Source organism: Bombus huntii, unplaced genomic scaffold (genome assembly GCF_024542735.1).
Source record: "Bombus huntii isolate Logan2020A unplaced genomic scaffold, iyBomHunt1.1 ctg00000111.1, whole genome shotgun sequence".
NCBI classification, from domain to species: Eukaryota; Metazoa; Arthropoda; class Insecta; order Hymenoptera; family Apidae; genus Bombus; species Bombus huntii.
This window is the reverse complement of record NW_026099364.1, coordinates 95,824-102,587: the sequence shown is the minus strand read 5'-3', so window position 1 is coordinate 102,587 and position 6,764 is coordinate 95,824. Positions and strand designations below refer to the sequence as shown.

Genomic DNA, 6,764 nt, shown 5'->3' with positions numbered 1-6,764 from the left:
TCAACTTTTATCGTTGTAATCTGTGTTATTGTTTATACGTCTGTATTTATCTCTGAAAATTCTCGCTATTCAAATGAATATGAACAGAACGAAATGACGAAACCACATTGTAGCAATAACAATGCGATAGAATAACAGTTTTATATTGTGAATAGAAATAGTAACATGGTGCAAAAATGAGTAAATATACGAATTAAATTTGCTCTTAATCAACAAAACTAATTACTTATTCCAATGGTTGGCTTTGGCAAACTGATTCGACTAAGCAATTGATTACCTAATGAATCACAACAGCATAGAAATATTAGTTTGACGTCAGTAATTTCTGCACATGATTAATACATATTTGGTCAGACAAACATAACATGGCTGTGTGACTGCAAATGAAAGGTTCTATTATTTCTGTTCAATATCTCGCGTATTATATATTAGTATATAATTATAATTACGTAGTAATACAAATGGGAATAAAATATTTGGAATTCTCCATCTTCGAAGAAAGATACCAAGTTGGAAAATTGTATTTCTAATGATTTGTACCAATTTATATTTTTAACGAACGTATATACGTATCAGTATCAATGGTATACTTTAATAACGTGTGACACGTAAGGGTAGAAGTGTTTAAAATATTTGTAGACTACTTTGTTTTAGAATAATAAAATAAGAATTAAAATATTTAATTTTTTGATTCATCAAATTTAAATTTATTGTTACTCGTATCGATTCACAAAATCATAAAGGTATGTTTTGTCAATTCCACAGGATATACACCATGATAACATATTTCAAATAATTCGTCAATAAATTATTATTACAATCAATTTTTAATTAAGTAGTAGATAACAAAAAATATGGAATACAATTTTTTCACACAACGCTTTGTTTGAGAGAAAAATAAAATTGAAAATTTATCATACGCGTGTATTAAGCCAATTGCCAACCGAACATGTTCAAACTGTATTTTTTTCAAAACGGGACCTTAAGCTAAAAAGCTTTATTTCACATATTCGACTTGTTCTTGTATGTGGTATTAGCACCTAGTCGGATGCCCGCGTTATGCAGGACACCCTGATGGCGTTGAACGTGTCACGTAATTTTTGGGTTGGTCGGTGAAAATAAAATATAGTTGAGTCGTAACACAACTATTTACTTGGTTTTAATCAACCTTTATTATGAATTCAGCAATCACAATGTAACACGCACTGAATTAACATAAATCACAATTCACTCCAACCACGTTATATAAGACTTAGTTACAACAATACATTAACTACGCGACTTATAAGAGTAGAGACCGACATAGATATGTTGACTATTCTAAGGATACAGAATAAGTGAAGTTTTACTGACGATACTGTGTCTGAGGAAAGCTAGGGGTGGGTGTGTCTAAGGACACGGGACTATCGGATTTGTTGATGACAATTTTGGTTAAGGAAGTGAGGGCAGTAAACACCATCTCCGATTGGATAATAGGACGGTTGGTGGACCCGGAAGGGTTTTAGCCGCCCTCGCGAGAAAGTTGCCAACGGAACATACCAGATGTGGAGGAAACCAACTTTCTAAGCTAACACGTGGTAGACAATAAACATAAAGGGAAATTTAAGACAGGAAATACTCGCTTGGTCCGAAGGACCTTAACTATAAAAATGCCAAGGCCCCCCTGGTGGGCACTTAAGACTATTGAGGGTGCGCTCCAAGGATATGCAGACATCTGGGTGCCATCCTGTCCGTGGTGTGTGGCCTGGTCTCTGATATGAATTGACGTTACAAACGCAACGATTCAAATTGAACTGAAAAGTCGTTATGTTTTCAGAGGACTTGTGTGTAGAGGATGGTTGATCGTGAGATTTATTAGACAAGATTGCTCGTTGTTGAAACCTTCAAGTATATTTTCAAATGATTAAATAAATAATTATAGATAATGTTCGCAAAGACGGTAGATACTCGTAGATACTCATCCATAACTCTCGTGAACTCTTTACGATTGCGTCCGTTTAAACTGGTATAGTATAAACAGATCGGGGGGGGGGGGGGGGGGGGGGGGAGTCGGAGAATTCAAATTCGTCTTTGTTCGACGGTTCGACGGTAACGTAACGGCGACATTGTTTTGCCCGGAGTTTATTTATTAATATATTATGTATGTCCTCACGATCTTGATATTCCGAAGAAAAAAAAACAACAACATGATTTGAAATGTTCTCTAGCTCATGTACCGCTACGTGTACTTTCAAGGAGCAAAACTGACACAGTTCCGCTTGTGACGCGAGACGGAGATTATCGTTTCACTTCCTTTAACGTATTTTTGTCATTGAAAGACACTAATTTCTGTGACTTGCTTTATCTCTGTTATAAATCTCTCTTTATATTTAAAATTTTATAGTTTTTGTGCAAACGTAAAACGTAAGTAAATATTAATAAATATTATAATAATATAATATAATGCTATATAATAATATTAATAAATACTTCGCTATTTACTTATTTTATTTCCATTAAGGTATATTGTATTTTTCATTGCATTACTTTCATTTTTATTTAGTGCAATAATAAACGCATACGTTAATATTCATTGGCATTAGTGTAATTGTAAGCTTCACTGTAAATTTAATAAAATTTATAAGAACGGAATTATTAAAAGGGTATATATGTGTAATTAAACTAGATTCTATTCTCAATGTTACTTCATTATTTTATTATTGTTTCATATATATATATATATATTTTTTTAATTTACATGTGCTTCTAAGTTAATAGAACTAAACACATGTGTATGTATTAATTGCTATATACGTCATAATTCCAACCATAATATTAAATTATGGTATGTATTATTAAAAAGTATAGTTTAATGTATATATTAAATATATATCATTTATTCGTAGATTTTAAATATGGATACTGGATCAAAGAAGGAGATTAAAGAAATGATTACCAAAGATATATCGAATATACATAATTATTCCTTGGATGTTAAAAAATATATTAACAACCAGCTTGAAGACACTCTGGATTATTTAATTGCTGGATGGTTTAATTGCTGAAATACCACAATCAGTCCCTGGCCCTTCAACTACAAAGAGGCCGAAAGTTTTGAAGAAAAAAGGTTATCGCCGTAAAGAGACTATCCCAGAAAATGATATTATCAATACTGATAATACAGTAACAGATTCAGCAGTACATGATAAAACAGAAAATAAAGATGTAAAAACTGGGGATGTGCTGGAAACAACAATTGACCGAACAAAAAGAAAGGCTGCAATAAAAGCTGCAATTAACATTAAAAAGCAGCAGTCAATGTCACTTGTTACAAAATTACGAAGGCTAACTCTTGATGATGACAGTAATGTAAATGTTTGTGTCATATTATGATGAAATTTAATACTTTTAATCTTACCCCATATCTTATGTTACTAATCAATACTAACCCTTATATGTAGTACCCAATAATGTTTGATATCGGTTAATTAATGCGTCAAAATCTAATTGCTTATACAATTGTATGTACATTGTGTATATAAATACTACTATAACGTTGTTAAATATTAAATTTTTAGAGGAAACGTGGAGGCCGACCTAAAAAAAAGGAAAGTGCTAGAAGTAGTTCAGATGAAAAAAACACAAAAGGTCCTACAAAACATAGTAAAACAAAAAAGAATGTTTTAAGCGAAACAATTTCAAAAGAAGATGCAATACAGCCAGAAAGGATTGAACCATTAAAGTCTTCAATGACAACAAGAGATAGTAATATAAAGAGAACTTTTTCACGGAGTGAAAACACGAAGGGTAAATATTCTAATATTATTGATGATACAGTAATTCCATCAGCAAGAAATGATATTGAAGATCCTTCAATGTGCGAGGATGCACTTGAGAAATTTACTCCTCTTATGAATTCCACGATGGACATCAATTCTACTTATACGCAGAAGATGATGGACGCTACCGCAATTGTAGAACCTTTATCACCAATAAAATCAAACGAAACGGTAGTAATTAATAAAAACTTGGCTAGTAGTATAGGAAAAAATAATGAACCTAAATTTGCATCACGGTCGCCAATAACTCTGCAGGAGGAGGTTCAGCAGCTGAATCAAGCGATTGGACTCACCGAGTTCGAAGAATTATTCGCAGAAGATGAGCCATCCCGTGAAAGGGAAATGTCTAATAGAAACATGACGAAACAGGACATTCAAAATGAAATGAAGAAAAATGTGCCCGTAAGAAGGAGAGTCGAGGCCTTTGAAAAAGAAAAAATTTCAGAAAAAGCCATTGTTCAAAAACTGGCACGAAGATCTGTCGAAAAAGCAAAAAAAATCTTATTAGCGAAACAAAAGAAGGAGACTCAGATGATGACATCGCAGGTAACATTACAAACAGTATCAAAGTATTCTTCTGTTATAAAAACACAAGCTATTATTCATTCGATATTTTATCCAAAATATAGCTCCAAACAGCAAGGTCCACTTCTGTTTTGCACAGTAAACCTGACGACGACACATCGGACGATGAAGCCAGACCAAGGCGTACAATTCCACATTAGGCGCAATGTAAGTGTTGTTTTACTTAATGAGTTAATAAACATTATAATGCATGGAGTACTCGAATTTTTATCAATTTTAGCGTACATACGCGAAAATGAACTTGCAATGCAACGATAAATTCCGAAGAAAGCAGTCTATAAATTCTTTGATAGAAGAATGTGCACACCAGATTTAACTGAAATGTTTGAAAATATAGATAGGAGTAGATTACAACGCACGTCCAGTGCAATATGGAAGACACCACCGCGTTATTCCATGATGGAAAACGAATAGAAGTTATAATTTGTTAAACTGAATGTTGTTGATTTCAAATTGTGCCTTAGAGCAGGAATACTTGCCATACCTTGCGTGTAATATAAAAATGATGTTACATTGCAACTATCGTTAAAAGATGTATGTGTTCTTAAAATATACCAATGAACGTAAGACTATTTCACTTTTTATATTTTAGAATGATCATAGGCATATATTATTTTTATTATACTAATCAAATTTTACCATTTTTTCTTATTTATATGTATCTTCTTAAGAATTAATAAATAAACCAATTAATAAATAATTGTTTTGGTACGACTTTTTAATGAGAAGTAAATTTTATTAGATTTGCCTTATTATCACTGTCGTGTAATAATTCGCGAGATACGCGTGATATAATTCGCACGATTAAATAGCACTGGTGATTTCGTCTCTTCGTGTAACGAGGAGGGTCTGGTAAATGGGTCGACCGTGGACGTTCAATCTTGTAAGAGAACAAACGGCGGCACCGTATCGTCGAGCATTTTTCTTTCGGTCAACAGCCATCCATTTTATATTTAGCACATTCGGTTGCGACGCTAAATTTTCGTTACACCACCAGTTGTTTCGTCTGAAATTCGCGTGACGTAAGTGCATTACACTCTCGCACCCGTCAGCCATTCCTGCGACCACTTCGCGTGCGTTAACTCGATAATGTTTCGTCTCTGTTACCTTGTCGCCGTTGCTGCTTGACACATCTCGCTTGCTGGACGACTGATCGATGAAAATTAAAACGGGACGCTGATTTACCGTATCGTTATTTTTGTGTCAGGTATTCTCTTTTTGCCGTTTCGGCGAATTATTTTCATTTCGAACTTTTCTAGTCTTATTGTTACGTCGATTCTTATATTTCAAGATCTAGTCTTGTACGTACGCTGGGGAGCGCTTTTATTTATTGATTCAACAAAGAATATCGTTGTAGGTGTTATACATGCGAGTAAAAGTAACGAAGTATGAGTAGTTTCACTGTAATGTTATTACATACTTCCTGATAATTTCTCGTTATTTATACCATAAGAAAGTATCAAAGAGGAACTCTTATCTCGAACGTGGATCTATTTGTCGATAATGCATGCGTGTAATACTCGAGTGTCGTTCATACAGCGTAAATATACGTGCAGATACGTAAACCTTTTATGATTTTTGTATCAAAGGCAGACCTGCTATAATACTCGCAAGTGAAATATAATTCTACGAAAGAAAATGGAGCAAAAGAGTTTCGTTGGTAATATATTCTTCCTTTTTCATCACAAGTTTCCTCTTTGTTGTGCTTCTGTTACATTATAATCCTGTTAGATTTACGCGCGTAAAATTTCACTTTGTTGCACTATATCTCATCATCGCCATCTGCCGAACACCTGTGAGAAACGCGGTTTACTTTGTCTCAAAGCGAGCAAACGTCTAATTTCACAAATTGGATTTTCATCAACAGCGAGAAGGGCATATGCGATGTAAAGGAGGCTGTAAGGGCTTCCTAGGGCTTACGGTGGTTGTCACGATGCCGGAAGTGGCGCCGAGCAGACACGTCAAGGGAGAATCAGAATCGCTATTGGGAAAACCATCACGAACATTTGTCCTTCCCGCCACCAAAATTCTATCTTCTGAGATATTTTTCGCGTTTCCGAGGTCATCGCCACTCTCCTTAACTTTGCCTTACGATGTATAATATCTCGATGTTGCGGTAGTTAGAAATTTGTATTAATTTGGAGAACCTTGCAAAAGTACGCAAATCTGCTACGATAGTCGGATAGAGAGTATCGGCAGAGATCTCTTCCTTTATCGTGAAACTCTCTCGGACAACTTAGATGCTACCAGATATCGATTCTCGCATCCAACCATTTCGTAATAAACGTAGATCATCCAAGAAATTTCTCAACTGTCATCCGTTAATTTCGCGCAACTTTTGCTTTATTTTAGCTACGTGGG

The 6,764-nt window shown here is 34.4% G+C and overlaps 1 long non-coding RNA gene and 1 pseudogene across 1 annotated transcript; both read left to right on the top strand.

Annotated features, from left to right (window-relative positions):
* Positions 1–2,887: 2,887 nt before the first annotated feature.
* Positions 2,888–4,223, top strand: LOC126877034 (uncharacterized; annotated as a pseudogene).
* A 17-nt stretch (positions 4,224–4,240) lies between these two features.
* LOC126877039 (uncharacterized) lies at positions 4,241–5,084 on the top strand. The gene is made up of 3 exons (XR_007694695.1): positions 4,241–4,364; positions 4,448–4,550; positions 4,624–5,084. It is a non-coding gene; the product is annotated as an uncharacterized LOC126877039 (long non-coding RNA).
* Positions 5,085–6,764: the final 1,680 nt, after the last annotated feature.